Source organism: Malurus melanocephalus, unplaced genomic scaffold (genome assembly GCF_030028575.1).
Source record: "Malurus melanocephalus ecotype Western Australia unplaced genomic scaffold, MMel_1.1 scaffold_2, whole genome shotgun sequence".
NCBI classification, from domain to species: Eukaryota; Metazoa; Chordata; class Aves; order Passeriformes; family Maluridae; genus Malurus; species Malurus melanocephalus.
This window is the reverse complement of record NW_026623234.1, coordinates 4,760,215-4,779,309: the sequence shown is the minus strand read 5'-3', so window position 1 is coordinate 4,779,309 and position 19,095 is coordinate 4,760,215. Positions and strand designations below refer to the sequence as shown.

General features: G+C 44.5%; 1 protein-coding gene across 2 annotated transcripts in view; it reads left to right on the top strand.

Annotated features, from left to right (window-relative positions):
• The first annotated feature begins 10,789 nt into the window (after positions 1 to 10,789).
• The window catches only part of RPAP1 (RNA polymerase II associated protein 1), a 46,844-nt gene continuing 38,538 nt past the window's right edge, over positions 10,790 to 19,095 (top strand). The window contains exon 1 of one of the 2 annotated variants that reach the window (XM_057365683.1): positions 10,790 to 10,954. The gene's annotated coding sequence lies outside the window, so the exon portion shown is untranslated. Of the gene's footprint in view, positions 10,955 to 18,262; positions 18,308 to 19,095 lie in introns of those variants that run through there. The other variant, XM_057365690.1, reaches the window with a different exon arrangement.

Below are 19,095 nucleotides of genomic sequence, written 5' to 3'. Positions count from 1 at the left end.
TGGAAAAYGCCACTCCAGTTTCAAGGCACTTAGGCTGCATGAGAGATTGTCTAGGACTGCAGAGCAGAGAAGGGAGCTTGGTGTGTGAATGCATAGAGCAAAAATCCCCAAACCTGGATTTTCTGTAGATGTTGAGTTCTGCTAAACCTGAATTTTAGGATATTCATTACATTGGACAAGKGTTGGCTGATGCTGGATTGAGAAACCTACCCATTCTTGGGGGTGCAAGATATATTAATTAATTAATTAACAAACTTCCTTTGACTCACATTTCTGGCTTATACTGCAGTGCAGCTACTGCCACTGTAGCTACAGATACACGGTGCCTTGTCCTCCTGTGATTACATCTTCTTTTAGCAGAAATGGCATTTGTTTGGCTGCATCCAATATATACTTGCAAAGTAGCCTGGCTTTTGCTTCTCTCAGACCTGGAGAGGAGCTGTGAGATGCACAATGGAAGGGAATACAATGCAGGTTTATAAACCACATAAAAATGCACATTTAAAATACTCAATTTCCTTTCTCTAAGTGGTACAATGGGAAATCTTGGGAGTATAAGATAGCAGGTGGGCAGGGAGTGGGTCACATCTACGACACAGAAAGGAGCCAAAAGAATGCATAAAGAGTGCCTGTGACATACCACCAAGATGGATAGGGCAAGAGAGGTATCAAAAGTGTTTTGTCTTGTCAGTTCATGTGTGTTGGTCTAGGTGGTTTTAGTGACCCTTGAATATGCTATGGAATGGATGCTGGGGCATGATGAGGTGTTGTGGCTAGAAGGGAAATGTGCCAAGCCAGAAAACTGCACTGAGAAACTGGGGATAAATTTTGTATTTGTGCCAAATTTCTATTTGGAAGGACTATTAAAAAGCCATAGTAAAGGCAACATGAAAGGAGATAGAAAAAACAGGCTTCAGTGTGTCACAAGGCAACTGTGAAGAAGCATCCCCATTCAATAAGGCAAAAGGGCTGACAATTTTCTGATGCTGGGGCCCTGATTTGTAGACAGCAGGGAGAGGTTGTGCATCAAAAAGGTGCTTGGCAAGCCACGTTGCCCAGGAGTAAAAGCATCAAATTCAAAAGCTGAGTCAGACAAGGACAGAAAACAAAAACCTGGAAGAGCTCAGCCTGTCAGATTTGTCTGCCTTCCCAGTCCAAATGGTTGCTTTTATTTATTAAATGCATCTAATACCCACTGGACTTCAGGGCTGCCTGAACAGCTTCATGAATTTATTTTGATTTCCACAGACACTCTGTTTTTGATGTTGGATAAACTGTGATTTATTTAATCTAAACCAATCCTGACTGTTGCTCGGCTTACAGCTGCCAGCAGTCCGAAGGACTGGCTAATTGGCCTTTCCACCTTTAAGAGATGAAGTTGTCTCTGAGGATATGTAGCCCCCCGTTGAATTCGRGCTTTTGATCTGGAAGGCACACACRTATACATCTTCCCACCTGCTATACTGYCAGAATTCTGCTGGTACCTGAAGCCAAAACATGGGAAAAAAGTCTAGAGATGAAAGAGATCTGGAGAAGGGAAAATGAAGGTTACTATCCCTGAGATTTAAGCCTTGAAAATGTCATCTCTCACCAGGTGCCTTTATTTCCACCTCTGTAGCTACAGATTCAAGGTATCAATCTCTGCTATCAAGGTCATCCTCAAAACTGAAGGAACAGGGAAAAAAAGGAAGCTTGAACTCCAGAGACTACTGCAAAATCTATGCAAAGAAGCTCATTTATTAATTTAAGAAATGCAGGGGATCAGTGTCACTGGTATGAGATGCCTGAAGGGGCTATTTTGGTTCTTTAGAAGCTTTATACTCTATTCCAACACAGATTAATTATGAATATTTATGTATATAGCACCAAAAACATGATAAGCAGTTTGCGGTCTGGCTTGCAAAATATGTATATCATATTGCAAAAATCAGCTTTCTCTTCTGGGCTTTGTGCCTGGTCACTCAATCTTTCTAAACAGCCAGCAGGGAACAGAGACAACATGCATGTGTAGCTTTGCTGCCTCTATTCAAAGCGAGAGGAAACTGGTGCAGTCAGGAACTGCAGTTTGTGTCAGTTGAAAATCAGTGCCCTGTCATTCAGAGCATGCCACTRTAACAATGTTGATAATCCTTTCTCTGAGCTCAGCTGGGCCATTGCACTTAGCAGGCAGAATTTTGCTCTGCACTTTAGTGAGAGATGGCATTTGGGCTAAATTTGCAAAGATCTGGTACAATTTTTAAGATACACTTGGAAGCCTCCTGTTTGTCTTTAAGATGAGACAACTATCAAGATCCTGAGCATTTCTGGCCATCAAAATCTACAGAGTACTTTATTGAAAGAGGAAAATTAAGCCTTCTGTTCTGGGSAGACTCCTACCAGGAAAATTGCAGTATGAGGACTTCCAATTACTTCTCTGCTGCTACAAAAACAGTATAAATTAATATGTGCTGTTAAGGAAGTGCCACATACTGCCCCAAAGCTGACAGTAATAGAAAGACTATTTCCAATACAGATGGTTTGTTAGTTGATTTATGCAAATAGGCATATGGGAAGAGAGAAGCTATTGCTAAATATAAAGTAAGTCTTACTGTCCTAAGACTTGTATGTGCTGCCAAAGAACTATACAGAACTATCTGTAAGGAGCAAATACAGTGATCTCAACAGGCTTTCAATATCTTTTAATAAGTGCATGCCTAGTTAGTAATAAGCTCTGCCTTTTTAAATTACAAAATCAAACATCTATTGCAGTTACAAGTGTCATATCACTGTATCTATTTATGAATCTGTGTAATCCAAAACATGTCTATTATCTTTTGCAAAGCCTGCAAAGAGAGAACACTGGGTTGTTTCAATATTAACGCTTAGTGAAATATTTGTGAACCAAATTGTGAATATAGCAAAAGAGAATCTGTCTGGACCATTCACAAAATGAGCTTTGATATCCTTTTAGYAAGTAAAAAGCTGAAGGGAGACATCAATTATTTATTAGCACTTGGATTACATCCTCCAGTGCTTGTAGCTTGCTGCCTTCTTGGAGGAAAAGAGGACAAAGGCGATACTGGCTCTTAGGCTGTAAAGTCTTTGCATGCTCTAATCTGTTGGTGCTGACAAAGGATGCCGTATTTTGAGGGGCATTTTGACAATGAGTGTGATGATCATAGCTCCGAGGATCACAGGGGGATGAACCACCAGCTTGTTATCGTATGATGCCTTTCCAATTAGCAGCATGAAATGAGCCACGTGGTATCRGTGCCACCCTGGCACAGGGGCACCCATGCTGTAAACAGCAAGCCTGGTGTCCTGAGGGGCCTGAGTTTTAACAGCCCTTTTCTATACTTTAGGCTTTTTGCTTCCCCCCTGTTCTCTCTGTGCCCTGTCTCCTRCCATCTCTTTCCTTGTGGCAGTGATGCCTATTCACAATCTTTAGATTTAGTAACRTTGCTGCCACATTGTGCAGATATACCAGAATTTGCACTGACATTTGCTCTTTCCTTTCAGAATGAAATGTTCTCTCCTCTCATCGCTTTCTCTGGCTTGTGTCTTTCAAATTTGGCACCTGTCTCCTATTCCTCTTTCCCTTATCTTACTCCTTCTGACATGCTATTTCCAATACCTGAACAATCACCATCCCCYACAACTGTTTCCCAGGTTTTTCAACCTCTAAGTCCTGAGAAATCTTTCCTAGTTCTTTTCTTATCACTGTCACCAAGAGCTTCATCTTCCCTCACAGCATTCTCTTGAGTTTTTCCCAGGAAATGCTTAGGAATAAGCAAAGGCTATTCCTCTTCTGTATTGAAGCAGAATCCAACATCTCTGTTTTTTTCTGCTTCTACACCTTCCACTGATGGAGACAAAACAGATACTCTCAATCTCAAGTAGGATAAGAAGGGSCATGGGCAACCTAAGGGATCTAGATCTGCCTCTGCCCTTCTCTGTGCACGGAAGTATTGTTTCCTGCAGGTGTTGACATATCCTGTTCCAGGTGTGCTGAACAGAACTGCACAAAACTGGGCAGATGTTCTGAGAGATGGCAGCAGCAAAAGATCATGTCTATGATAGTCCACCAGCATCCTCTGAGGCTGATGCTTGCTGCTCATGTCATTCCAAGACTGTGCTGATGTATCCTGCTTTTCAATGGGACTTGGTAGCTCAGCTTAATGCTAGCCAGATTCTATCTACAAACTGCTTTGGAGTAAATGAGGACAAAACTCTTCTTACAAATACTGTAAAGACATCTCAATATTAATGGGGTGCTATGGGCAATCATGAGGAATTTGAACCCCCAGATTCTTCATCCACAGCACTGAGGGGCTTTGTAAATCAAAGGGAATATCAGTGAAAGAATATCTTTTCAGTAATTTGTTACCTTTAACAGGAAGGAGAGGTTCTCAGACACAGTGGCTGACCAGAGAATCAATCCTAGGCTAGGCAAATGACCAACAGCTCCAAGCACTGAAATATCCCATGTGTGGCTGGAAGATGAGGAAATATCTTTCATCCATATTAGGAAATAYATAACTATCATGGGACTTGGTCAACTTCTTTCCCAAGCTGAACTCAGAAACCCAAATCTATCCACTGACCTCCACAGCTCCTGACTTCTGATGCAAAACAGCCATCTGGTCAGTATTGTTCCAGAGCCAAGTCGATAATTTGGAGAGTTACCAACATTTTCCCGTGGGAAGAAAGCTGGGCAGTTGCTGCTGCTGTATGTCTCTGGGAGGCAGTCTGCCAGCACTCAGGGCTGCTGTCCAGTGCCAAATAGACTTTTAAAAAGCAGGGCCCTCAGTGACAAACAGTAATGGAAAGGTGCAACACATGCACCTGAGCAAYCAATGCTCCCACACGGTGACACTGAACAAGCACTGGAGTGATCTCTGGCATTTCTCCTGCAACTACTACTGAAGAAAAAAAGGCTTTTAAATGTTTTTAATGGTACTACTTGCTGCTAACAGGAGGAGGTTTCTCTGCACRTGAGCTTTACTCTGGTCACTGTCATCTTCTTTACTCCTGATTTAGGCAACTGTCATGAGAGATCACAATAGCTAGAAATACCTCTTAAACAAATTTAGAAAAAMAACCTGCAACACTGAAGAGAACTTGTTTCCAGGCAAAAAATAAGCATGAGAGAGTACCCTAGAAAGACACCTACATGTCAGCCTGGTAGAAAAGCTTGTACAGGTGTAGTTTGCTGCTGACATCACTTCCATCACCAAATACGACCAGTGAGGGAACAGTTCTGTCCTGCTGCCATTCATACAACAAACCACACAAGCACCRATCCTCTGGAAATACAGGGTGCAAACTCCTATCCTGTGGAAGACTGGCAGAAAAATTTCTTCTATTTGTATGGTGGCTACAGAATTTAAAAGTGATGGAGCACTGTGTATCAGAGCCATCTCTAGACATTAGATATCTCATGTGATAACAATATAGTTTTGGTAGCTTCCTTAGAACACCTCTCTTCCAGGTGTCTCTTCCACTTTGCTGTGCTTTTTGTTTCTCATTAGGCTGCTTGTCTCTCCCTAGCATAAATCTGGGCGAAGTAGTGCACTGCCACGTGAGAAGCAGAAATGTGTGTCACTGGCACACTCCTCTGGGAACCCAAAGCTTTTCACATCACTCCTAAGGAGATGGGAAACCTGCTCTGGCCTAATAAAGACTCATGGAAAAAAAGTACTTAGGAAGAAGAGGCACAGGCACCCATCACAGCCCTTTACATTTCCAAAGATGAAGGTGAAAACCCAACTCTGTGTGACTGCAGTTAGTTCTGCCAGATCACTTAAATCATCAGGACATCATGAACATCACTGTTGAAAACTCTTGGCAGATCTAGCTGCACCAGCACAGCTATTTAGAGTTGAGTACTTCAGGCTTGGGTCCACTGGCAGTAGGAACTGCTGTTGTGCGTGTGTCTGCATTGAATATCTGCAGAATCATTGAATGCTTTGGGCTGGAAGGGACTCACTTCCACCCACCCTGCCACAGGCAGGGACACCTTCCACAAGACCAGGCTGCTCAAAGCCTCATCCAGCCTGGCCTTGAACACTTCCAGGGATGGGCATCCACATGTGTTTGGACAACATGTACCAGCACCTCACCATTCTCATAGTGAGTAGTTTCTTCTKAATATCTAATCTAAACATATCCACTGTCAGTTTAAAGCCATTTTCCCTTGTCCTATCACTACCCACCCTCATAAAAATCCCTCCCTAAAGCAAGAGCATTCCAGAGGCCATGCTCTCTGCTCCCAAGGTGTGACAGTTGAAGCCTGGGAGAGGTGAGCTTCCCATGGTACTCCTTTCAGTATATATGCTAACACAGATGGGTTTTGGATGAAGCATGTACACATCACTCTCATCCTGTTCAGGTGCAAAAGTATAAGGTTTTCCCCATGACACAACAGTAAATAACCTGAACAGAAGAAAGGAACAAATTCTTAATGCCAAAAACCAGCCTGTTCTTCAGGAGATTTACCATGGAGGGTAATCATCTGAGCATATCCAGTGCTTTAAACTGTCTCAAATTGCTTGAAATCTCAGGCTTAGGCACTTTGACAGGCTCCCTTTAAAATCTGTGACAGTGGATTTGAATGCATTGACTACGTCGCTCAGATTTTGTCAGATAGATCCCACAGCAGCAGCCAAGGGAGATATTGTCCTCAGCCCAGAGAAGCTGGATTTCAGAAATGTTGTTTTCCTCACTGATAGCAGGGTCAGAGGGCATTGTCAGGCAGGGTCAGCTCAAGGCCATTTTCATTTAAGCCTTCTGTGAAGCAGTGACTGTCAATGACAACACGTTCATCATCTGTGCAAATACAGATTYTCACCTGCAACACACCTCAGAGGCAGTGTTTGAATGACCTGATGAGAAATACATTTGCTTGACTGCCCATTCTAATTTCCACAGGAGTCTATTCTCTGGAGTCCCAGCTGCACAGTGACTACTTTTTAACTGGGTTTTATTTGGATATTGTAATGAGGAAAGGAGAACCCAGTGTGGCAGGGATACAATACATAGACTGAGCAAGAAATAGCTGTATTTGCTGAAGAGGTGTATTATTTCAGGATATTTTCATCTAGTCTGATAAAAATGGCATTTCTATAGAAACAACTCATGAAACAAACAACAAAGAGGAAATCCCATGCTAACAGTTAAAAGACAACATAATGCTCAGCAGATGCATTACTAGTGATGAGTAAATACTCTGCTGTTTTGGATTTTTAAAGTACACAAACCTTCCCTCTCATTTACATGGTTAAATAACTTCACATTGAGCACAGACGTGTGCTCCTCATTCCTCATTGTGAGGAATGAGGAGTTTAGAYTGTGAGGGTATAACTGTCCAAGGATATCTTTGTTCGGGGTCCCTCTTTTGAGGCACCTAGCTCAAGGTACCAGATACAGTGACTGATCTGTGCCAATAAATCTATCTGATGGAGATAGGAGCCTAGGGTCAAAAATTCCTTTAACAAAAGCTAACACAAAATTTATATCTTGGACTGATCCCTTCAGATAATTTGTTTTCCATTCCTCAGCAGACCTGCATGCTGCCCATCACACTGTTCTGCAGCTGCTGTGTTCTCAACTTCAGTTTCTGTCTTCTGAGCAGAAGAATTATCTGCTTCTACAGTCACATGCTTTTTAGACATGTCTATACATTTATCCTTTCCGCACCATAGATAATACTGTCACATTTGCAGATTTGCCCCTTCTAAACCTGCCAAGGCCACTGCCATATTGTCTTTGTTGTTCAGATCCCTTCCCTGTTATAATTCAGTGAAAAAGCATTCAGCTGTAGGCACTCCTGCTTCTCTCTGATTGGGAAGACCAAAATCATATTTTAGAAAGTAATGTGAAACTGACTTGTGGCAAGTTGGAAGAAGGGGGTGAAGGAGACGCTCAGGTTTTGTGAGAAGACTGACAATCTCTTAAAATCTCGTAAAATAGCTCTCGTTGAGTGAGGAATATTTGAGTTCACTTTTAAAGACTCCRAGAGATGCACTGCTGGGAATTTCATTACTAGAATTGCTTAGCAAATCCATGCAAGCATGTTGGTACTTATAATTTTATAAGATAAATATGAAGACACATAAGCATGATTTATTGATAGAGCATAAGCTATATATAGTGCCCTTAACTGTATTATTAAAACTGAAGGTAAATAATTAATGGAATGAAGAGAAGATACATACAGCTCTGGCWGTTTTGATGGGAAGCATTCCTATCTTGCAGTAATTAAAATGGAATATATTCTGAGTATATTTTTACGTCTTTCTGGCAAAAAAGATTATTTCCTYATTTCACCTGCATGCTAAGAGGCATTGTGTGTGGCTGCAGAAGCTGTGCAGGCAGTGTGAGGAGTCAGGGAGGGAAAATGCTTATGGGTGTCAGGATGGAATGCCATCACACTCAGGGTGGGATTGCTGCCCATGGTGTTGACCAGTTCTGTGTGGTTGACCCTCAGGGCAGTTTCAGATGAGATGCAATTCAAATAACATGTGTTAGTTCTGCCAAGTTCACTGCTGACCGTTCCTGTGAGAAGAGTTACAGAAAGGCACAGGCTGGATTCAGCAGCAAGCAGGAGACAAAGTTAATATTTTTAGGATTAGAATCAGAGGACTACTCAAGMAAAGCAAAATTCAGCTGGCAGTTGGTTATGTCGCCATAGAGACCTCTCCTGGGATTRAGAGGAAAAGATGGGGGACCACCCCAAAGAACTCAGAGCAGTCTCTTTCACGACTCAGGCCATCTTGCTTAGTGAATTGACTCAGTTAAAAACAGGTAGGGTCAGATATCCTGGAGCACCTGTAGGGTATTGTTTTTTACTGGATGAGGAGTCATTTATTGACACCATTTCCATGCCAACAACATGAGTAAGGTGAAAGTGACCCATGACCTTACACCCAGTTGCTAAGTTGCCTGGAGTCAGAACCAGCAGTGGTTATCAGACAGTCTRAGCAGCCCAAAAACTTCACCTGAACACCTTCCAATGCAACCACTACCACAGCCTCCCCACCTTACTGTCTAGGTGGGAGAACTGAACTGTGTTCATGGGGGCTATGGGAAACCATTCCCAAGTTCAGCCCCAGGAAAGCYTCAAAGTGGGAGAGAGAGGGCTTCTACTGCCACCACTGCATGTGCCACACCCTTTTGCAAAGGCAGGGGTGCTCTCATGTCCACTCTGAAGATGAGAAATGCAAAAACTCAAACCTTGGTTTCTCATTTTGCTTCCATCAGAGGCACAATCTGTTGATTTCAATAGATTTTGGAGCAGCACTTCATGACCTTCTGCCTCAAAAGCAATGATACACAAAAGGTAAAAAGATGCCAAAGGACACATTATAATTCCCACTTCATTCTGCCACACATGTGGTAGCAACAGAGTCCTGGAGCATGCTGGGTGGTTCCACAGGAAAAATATGAAAGGTTGCTGCTCTTGAATTTTAACTGCAAKAAACCTGCACAATTACTTCAAAGTATTTCTTGCATCCCAAAACAGCATAAATTGGGAACAATATTAAGTGGCAGATGGTGGTGGTAGGGTAGCAGTTATTTTCAGTGAAATTGAGAATTTGACACCATATTTCTCAGCAGCCACTGCTATTCCTGAACTAGGTTTGACTTTAATATGATTCCATTTGCTTCAGGGAGTGCAAAGCAGTGCTTCACCAGCTGATGAACTGCAGTCTGGCAGAGCAGCATTGGAGAAGCACTCCAAACACTCTTGAGGCCCCTTTTGTGAATTTTCAAATGCAATTAAGTGCAGATCTATTTATCACTCTTGCTAGGGGCACCTATAAGCACCAGATGTAACAGCAGTAACTGYTCAAACACCTCTGCCAGAATCATGTCTGATCATAATGTTAGAATCATGGTCACTCTTGGTTATGTAGTAAGCCTAATGGGGCATTTTCAAGTTGATTCCTACTTCAAGGAGTGCTCAATCACCTAAAATAGTGCAGTTGTCAACTTTACCATGKCAGGAACATGGCTGCTCATTAGAAGACACAAAACTGAGGAAGATGTTTACTCCCCAGTATTTAAATACTGAAATTTTCATTTCAATTTGTATGAATTAATCACATCCCTGTTTCCCTGACAATGTATGTAAGGCTGTCCTGCTGAGAAGATGTTGGATTATCTTCATTTCTAGAGATATAAGGGCTTTCAATAACCATAATGRACAAAACTTTTTGTAATTTTTAGTATAATTTTCTGAAGTAATAAAACCCCCCAGTATTCCATTTCTTATGGCATCAGGGGCCTTGTGGTGAGTCCTTCCCAAACAGTGAGCCCGCCTGCTCCAGTCCAAGCTCCAGTGATCTGTGCCTGTTCCCTTGCTCAGAGAATTCATCTTCCAGGTAAAAAGGCTGCAAGTTGACCAAGCACTAAAATCAATAACCGGCATTAAAATCAAAGCTCCTGCAACTCTGACAGCTTCCCCATGGTTTCTAATAAAGCTTGGCACGTAATCACAAGCCAGCAATCAGACATGAATAATGAATTACAGCCATGCTCATAGAGCTTTACGTATTTACTCTCTCAAAASCCCTCCGGTCTCGGGCACGGCAACAYYSTMYRWTAATGACAAGGCACAGCTCCTGCGTTTAGATCAAGCATTTCTGTGTGCGCAGACATTCCCTGTGGGATACAGGTGGGCTGGGTTTGGACCCAAGGAAAACGCCCCGGGGAAGCCGCCTTGGGCCGCACAARCCCAGCGCCAACTCACAGCCGCGCCTCGGCGGCGGCACCTCCCTCCAGGAGCCCCGGGCCGGGCRGAAGCAGCGGGCAGCCGTAACCACAGTGTCGGGAAACAGGGCCGTGATTAMCGCGTCAAAAAGCGAAATGAAGATTGAATTAATGAAACTGAACTCCCCGCGGAAGTGACGGCGGCGGGCGGAAGTGCCGTCGGGCAGGGCGGAGGTGCGCGGGGAGCGGCGGTGCCGCGCAGGTGAGTGCGGCCCGAGCTGCCCGGAGCAGCGGCCCAGGGTGACAGCGTTTGCCTCAAAGCTTAAACGCTGCTTCTGRCAGGCATTTGGGAGAGCATTGTGCACCTCCGTTCTCTGTAAAGTAAACGCTGCACTGACACAATGGTGCTGCASTGGTGCTCAGGGTCCCTCACTGTCCTGACTGACCTTCCTCCCCAGGCTCACACTTGGACTGAAGTTGGTTGATTCAGAAGTAGATCCTTGAAGCAGTCTGTGGCTTTGTTGCCTTCTGAGCATTGTTGTTTTAGTCTGAGATCTCTCGTCCCAACCGTGCTTGTAAAACTTCATKCAGCACTGATGGGTTTTATAGACAGTGTCCAGAGCATGACAGAAGGCTCATGTTTGAGACTTATTACAGACACGGTGTACAACAGCAGATGATAGTGCGTCCACACAGCAATCACTGTGTTGTGCAGTGTAAAGGTGCTCATAGTCCTTGGGCAGCATTTCTGATCCCTTTTGTGTGTTTGTAGGACAGTATCTCAGTGTGTTGCTTATGCTGGCTGGCTGGTGGTCCCTGTGGGCAAACAGATCATGTGTGATGAGCTTTAAGTAGCCAGCTGCAAGATTGGAGGTAAGAGACTGCAGGATGCTGGGGTTAGTGCTGATCCTCAGGAGTTTTTTGGTTGTCCTGCATGTTTTCCATGAGCTCTGCTGGGTAGGAATGATGACTCCTGATGGTAAGGGAGTGTTGCTCATGWGCTTCAGTGGCTTCCATAGGATGTGGAAGAAGGTACCATTAGAAAGCAAAGTRTTTTCTGTACATTGATTCTGTCTGCAAGTCCCACGTGTATTGAAGCAAAGCCTTTGAGGAAAAGGTTCCTGGAGGAACATCGGACCTTGTTAGACAGCGGCTGCTTCGTTGTCTTCCTGTGCTGACAGTTTCCCAGAGACACAAAGGCAGTTTGAGAACCCACCGTGTCTCTTTATTAATTGTTTTAATAGGGAGAKACTTGGACAAGTTTGTGTAGAGCTGTGTGTGGAGGAGGCTTCTTGCAGAAAGATTAGCAGCACACTTTGCTTCCAAGTGTGTATTTTGTGCCTGTTAATGCTGGCCTCCTCCTCTTTTGGGCTTTGAAGCCTGTGATGGAAGGGCACAGAACACTTGGCTTGGGATGCGTGTTCTGCTCCTTCTGGGTATCAAAGAGGGACCAAGCAAATGAAGTCTGTCTGTGGGAGCCCCGTTGTGGCAGCAAGTTCCATAAATAAACAGCAAGTAGGTGTGGGCTTATGCTAGGAGTACACAAAAAAAAAAGGATCTGTCTGTGGAGGTTGCAGTTTTTGCTGTGCAGTTGGGAGGGGAGTGGGCTGGGAGGAAGTGTTTGTGCATTCTCAGCATCAGTCAGAGCCACAGTGAGATCCCTCCCAGATGTTTTTGTATAAGGCCCTTCCCTGACAGTAGCAAGGCACCATGGCAGGTGCTCCCCTCCCTTCCTGGCCTGAAGTGGCCTTTGACTGATGGTTTTACACCAATACCTTAAATAAAACCAAAAACCAAATGTAAAACCTCCTGGCCCCCTTTTCTCTTAGAACACAGAGGATCTCATTTAACCAGCCTTGGTGAAGAACGAGATCCCTGAAAACAGGGTAAATATTCCAATTGTAGGTCTTAAGTTCTGCAGGCAGTAACTCTTGTGTCTGTGAGCATCTTTGCCACGAGGTTTCTCCCCACATATTTTACAATCAAGTATGRTAATGGTATAAAGAAAACAGTGGCTTCAGGGCAGTGGCTGTACCTGCACAATGACCSAAGTTTGTTTTTGTCTGAAATTGAGGCTGTGATTTGTTTCCAAGCTTTGTATTTTCTAATGCGTTCTGCCTATCCATATGGCAGATAACTGTGGTTTTAAAAATCCATGTCCACTTTCCTTTCCAGTTTCACAGTAATCATGCCTGAGTCCTGCTGGGCTTTTAAAAGTGGAGGAAATTGAATATGTACAAAGTATTCCAACATACCGAGGGTGGGAGGGTGCCAAGTCTGCAGTGTTAGTGCTGATCAGTGATTGAAATGAGTGTGAAATGTATTTGCAGACAGTTTAGTTGCTGCCTGTGAGAAATGGATTGCTGGTCCAAGGCTCTGGGAATCAGAGGTGGGGAGTAATAGTCATAAATATTTTCTGGCCTGGTAGATATATTCACAGTATATTGGTGTGTGGTCCCAGTGTGGCAACAGTAGGATAAACCCAGAGACAATTACTCACCCTGAAAATTTAGGTTTTCAAATTTTAGTAGAAAAGGTACAACTCCCACCTTCTGACATAAAGTTGCTGGGAGTATGGTGGAGGGATGGAACAGTGTGTATTCACTCCAAAACCTTGACTTCTCTTGAGCAAATAAAAATTCCTGTGTGGAAAAAGGAGCTACAATATGCCCTAGGCCTGCTGTTGGTTTGGAGAAAATACATCCTGGCTTTCTCYATCATAGCCTGCCCTCATCACAGTTTAACATATCAGAGAACTGCCTGGGCCTGGACCCCTTTCCATGTAGAAGTCCTAAAATTGTTAATATTCATGGCTGGGTTATATCAGATTTTATGACCAATATGTCCAACAGATCCATTTCATATTGAATGGGGCTTTGCAATTCTTGGATTATCAATACATATGTGGCAATGGGGACCTGAGGGTCTGRCTCACCACATCAGGTTTTATTTGCACAGATTTAAAGATGAAGAAAAACTTTATTCAGTTTGGTAGAAGGGCCTCTGTGGGTTGTCTAGTTCTACCAGAAGCTGGAAAAGTTATATGGCAAGAACCAATAATTCTGAGGGGACCTTTCAAGGTCTTGAAACSTATGCTGGCTAAAACTTCACCTGATTTTGGGGTTGTGCAGGGATAATCCCATTTTGGGGTTGTGCCCAAAACTCACAGCCTTTTATCTTCAATCCCTACTCATACTCCCTGGAGCAAAAGAAGCCAAAGACTGAAAATCCTCTCTGTTAGCTAGGACAGCTGGTTTTGGTAGAATTACCAAGAGTAGGATTGGTAGCCCTGACCTTAAAAAAGCCACTTAACTTGTGTGCCTGGGTGGTGGATTGTTCCCTCCTTTTAATCATATTTTGTTTTTATGCATGTATATGTTTTACAGATTATCTGAAATCTACTGCTGGACCTATGCTTTCAACTGTTGAGTGGATGGATCATTTTGTGTATTTTTTAGTTGGATTTTGCTAAGCCTATTTTGCCTTTTTACTAGGAAAAAAAATGGTGTGGGAAAAGTTTTTACTCTTATGTTATGGATGTATTATTTTTTCTCCAGCGATTGAGAATCAGAGTACTGAACCAAATTTAGCTTGGGAGTTGATACAAGGATTTATGCATATTTGGAATCATACAAATCAAGGAATATGTATTAACCTCCCCAATTCTGCCTCAGAGGGATTTAGATTTATGATGATTTGGTTAAATTTTTCAGAAATATTAACGAGAGAACTGGATAATCTTAAAAAAACAGGAGGAAATGTTACCTGGGGAATGGTCGAGTCCCGTTTCCTAGACCAGAAGGAAGGACAACAATGGGCTGCAAATGGGACATGGGTAGAATACAAGAAAGCCTTTTACCAGTTCCCCCGTGACTCTACCTGGAGCCATTTATGGAATCAGACATGTTATCGGTCATTAGACACCAACCCTACTGAGACATTGCAAAATGTCACTTCTATCCCTTGCACAGTGGTACCATGGTGGGATTCTCCTGCTGAGGGTGGGTTTTTTGAACACGAGTACAATTTACATTGGGATGCAGGATGGTGTATACAAATCCCCGATAACCCAGGAACCGCACACCAAGTTAACCGAACAAATTATGAGTGGGCCTGGTCTCTGAAACAAATCTTTGACCCTACATCTACCCTACAATGGACCTCCAGGGCCCCCACAGGGAAAATAGTAGAATGGGAAGTGGGGAAATCAGACTGTCAGGACCATCAGACCACACTGCCTAATGGAGAGAGCATCTGCTGGAAAGTGAGGAACCGTAGAAGCATTATCCAAGGTAAATCAGAGACCTCCTTTCTGAATTGTTCCCRTATATTAGATTGTACCACTGGAGCAGGTGAACCTATAGAAACCTGGTACATCTCGGAGCTGAGAACTTTTATCCGGGACATGTGCACCTGTTGGGATTATCCCAACTACGGCTATCTTAACCAAGACACTCGATGCAATGGGTCTTATGAAAATTCGGAGACAGCATTATCCTGTGGCATTCCCGTTACACATGGCCCTGACCAAAGAAGGGTCTGGAATTCAAGTCGCGAAGCACAGGAAGTTCTCCAAGGTGACCTGTATCAGTGTTCACAAGCCAAATACCCAGCTCCACGGGGAACAGTATGGGCATGTTCAGATGGGAAAATGTATTCCCACTTGAACATGTATGATATGGCTGGACTCCAGTGTACTATTGGGTTTCCTACCATGTGTCCATCTAAAACATTCAATTATACACTTTATCATAACMACAAAGCACGGAGAGAAATCCACAATCCAACAGATGCAAAAGGGTGGATTGGGGGCATTCAAGTCCCCGACTATTATACCTGGGGACAAAATGTTGCTTTAGACTTAGAATCATTTTTTGTTTCTAGTGGAGTTATTGAAAGGCACAAATATATCTTGGAGAACTTAACTAGGCAAATCCATGTGTTAAGCAATTGGACTGGACGTTCGCTCGGGGAACCGAATTTGCAGGTCCAGCAGGAACCTAAAACGGCTTTGCAGAACCGTTTAGCCCTAGATGTGTTGTTGTTGAAAGAGAATGGAGTATGTGGGATGCTAAACCTTACGGCTGGAGAATGCTGTGTCACTGTCCATAACGCCACCACCACCATAGAAGAGGCGCGTCAGAAGATGAAGGAGATTGCTGAGCAAACGGGAGAACTGTTTCAAGCAATGCATCCCAAGGACTAGTTTGACAGACTGAGCCTGGATTGTGGGTCACACTAAAGTGCCTTGGATTTATGGGATGGGGAAGGTGGCTTGTGTGTGTTGCCCTTATGATACTGTGTGGATTCTTRGGTTTGATGATAGGTGAAAAAGTCACATGAAACTGTTTGCTTTGTGATGAGTTTATTATGGTTATAGAGGAAAGGGGCAGAGTTTCTAGCACTGTTTAATTCCATAYCACTCACGTGATGGCAGGGACATGGCTGCAGCAGGGGGGAGCCAGGGGCTGGAAGGGGAAGGGTGGCCATCTTTAGCTRTGCTTGGAAGTGTGCAGGTTTTGGGGCCATCCTGGTGGACCTAGCCCCTATCTGCCACTGRTGGTCCCTTTCCTGTTCCTCTGAGCTGTGGCTTTTCTGGTTTGGTGCTCAAAGACAGTGCTGGTGAGCCCAAGAGCTGGTGAGCTGCTCCAAGAGAAAGAAAGAAAGCAGCAGCRTTGCAGAGCCCAGCTGAGCCACGTAGAGCCCAAGCCGCAGCTGCTGTGACCCCAGCAGCCACTGGAGTGCCACTGAAACCTCCAAGCTCTCCAGTCCTGCTCCCAAAATGCCAGGCCTGTGAGGAGGGTCCCCTGACCTGCTTCAGAGCCCTGTCAGGTTCCACCAGATTTTCCCTTGTCCYTSTTCTTCCATGGTTTTCTGTCTGAGSGGCRAAAGTTAARTTGCAAGCCTCCCCAATATTCTGCTTTGCTTCCCCATGTACCACATTGCCCAGTGCAGGGCCAGTAATCTTTTGCCTTTGGGAAAACCACACTGGGTGCTGTGTTTGGGAAGTGTTTTTGTTTGTTCACTGGTGAATACCCTTTTGTGGGTAAAACACTCTCTCTTTTGTATGCTCATTTATTAATGTTGTTTTGGTTATTGCAATTTTTCAGTAAATTGTGATTTCAATTTATAATCTCTCCTAGTGTTTCCTCCACTACCGGAAGCGGGGAGGGGAAAGGGGGCAGCTCAAGTGGTTTTAATTTTCCCAGTGGGTTTTAAATCAACACAGAGCTAGAAGAAGGAGATGAAGGAGATTGCTCAGACTTGTGAAAAGATTGGTGACCTCATAAAATTAAAAAATCTCATAAAAAGTCTCATAAAATAGCTCTAGTTGAGTGAGGAATATTTGAGTTCATGTTTAAAGACTCCAGAGATGCACTGCTGGGAATTTCATTGCTAGAATTGCTTAGCAAATCCATGCAAGCATGTTGGTACTTATAATTTTATAAGATAAATATGAAGACACATAAGCATGATTTATTGATAGAGCATAAGCTATATATAGTGCCCTTAACTGTATTATTAAAACTGAAGGTAAATAATTAATGGAATGAAGAGAAGATACATACAGCTCTGGCAGTTTTGATGGGAAGCATTCCTGTCTTGCAGTAATTAAAATGGAATATATTTTGAGTATATTTTTATGTCTTAATGGCAAAAAAGATAATTTCTTTATTTCACCTGCATGCTAAGAGACATTGTGTGTGGCTGCAGAAGCTGTGCAGGCAGTGAGAGGAGTCAGGGAGGGAAAATGCTTATGGGTGTCAGGATGGAATGCCATCACACTCAGGGTGGGATTGCTGCCCATGGTGTTGACCAGTTCTGTRTGGTTGACCCTCAGGGYAGTTTCAGATGAGATGTAGCTGAAGSAATATCATCTATTGCCAAGCAATAGATGTCAAGCACTGCCAACAAATTGATGCACAGGAAATTCACCTGAACATGAGGAAGAACTTTCCTGCACAGGTGACCATGCACTGGCACAGGTTGTCCAGAGAGGTGGTGGAATYTCCCTCACTGGAGATACTCAGGAACTTGGGTGCAATCCTGTGCCACGTGCTCTGGKATGACCCTKCTTGAGRAGGGAGATGCGACCAGGTGACCCACTGTGGTCCCTTCCAACCTGACTCATTCTGGTTCTGTAAAAAGGCTGAAAATTGATTAAGCACTAAAATCCATAACCAACATTAAAATTAAAGTCCCTGCAGGTTCCGACAGCTCCCCCATGGTTTCTAATAAAGCTTGGCACGTATCACAAGCGAGCAATCAGACATGAATAATGAATTACAGCCATGCTCATAGAGCTTTACGTATTTACTCTCTCAAAACCGCTCAAGTCTCGGGCACGGCAACATTGTCTATTAAGGACAAGGCGCGGCTCCTGCGTTTACATCAATGCATTTCTGCGTGTGCAGACACGCGCTGTGGGCTGCAGCTGGCCTGTGTTTAGACCCAAGGAAAACACCGGAGAAGCTGCCTTGAGCCGCAYAAGCCCAGCGCGAACCCGAGCGGGACGGAGCCGCGGAGCCCCAGCGTGAGGGAGGGCCGGGGGCGGGCTCCTCGGAAGTGACGGCAGCCGGGCGGAAGRGCCGCGGGGAGCGGCGGTGCCGGGCAGGTGAGTGCCGGGCCGGGCTGTGCCGCTCCGGGCTGTGGCGGCAGCGGGGCCCTCCGGCCCGCGGGGATCCCTTGTTTTACAAGGCCTGGCTTTGTTCGGTGTGGCGGGCAGGTGCCCAGCGCTGCGCCTTTCCCGTGGTGTGAAGAGGAGCGCGGTGCCAGGCGCCGCTCAGGCCCCGGGGCAGCGGCCGTGCCCCCCGTGCACAGGGGTGTTGCGGGATCTGTGCCGCTGTGTTCCTCCTCCCTCCCTCCCTCCCTCCCTCCCCTCGCCAGATAGGCCTCTCTAGGCCGAGTCTCCGTCGCTTGTTTAAGACTTGAGTCAGCGTCGTTTGTGGAAGTCCGTGAGGGCTGTGAACGCGGTGGGAGCGCTGGGACGCATCAGCTGTTCAGTKTGTTAATAGCAGCTTGTTGCTTTTTATTTTATTTTGTGCTATACTGGTGCCTGTTTATTGCAGAGACTTTCGAAGCAAGTGGGGACAGCAGTGTTTCTGTTGGCAAGGTGCTGTGTGCATGCACATGGTATAGAGTCACAGCCTCTGAGTCTTATGTCACCAGCATGAGATGTGGAGCCACTTTGAGGAGAATTTCTTGCAGTTGTTGCCTCTGGTGGCTGTTTTTTTTTTTTTTTTTTACCGGAGGAGTGTCTTTCCAGGTGTCTGCCTTCTCTGTAGCAACTAAAAGTGTCAAAACTATTGGCCATTACAGCATTGTGTACAGAAAGCATTTTTGTGATGGAGCAGAGAATGCACATCACCATTTTGCAAAGCAGCCCGTAATCCTGAGTGAGGC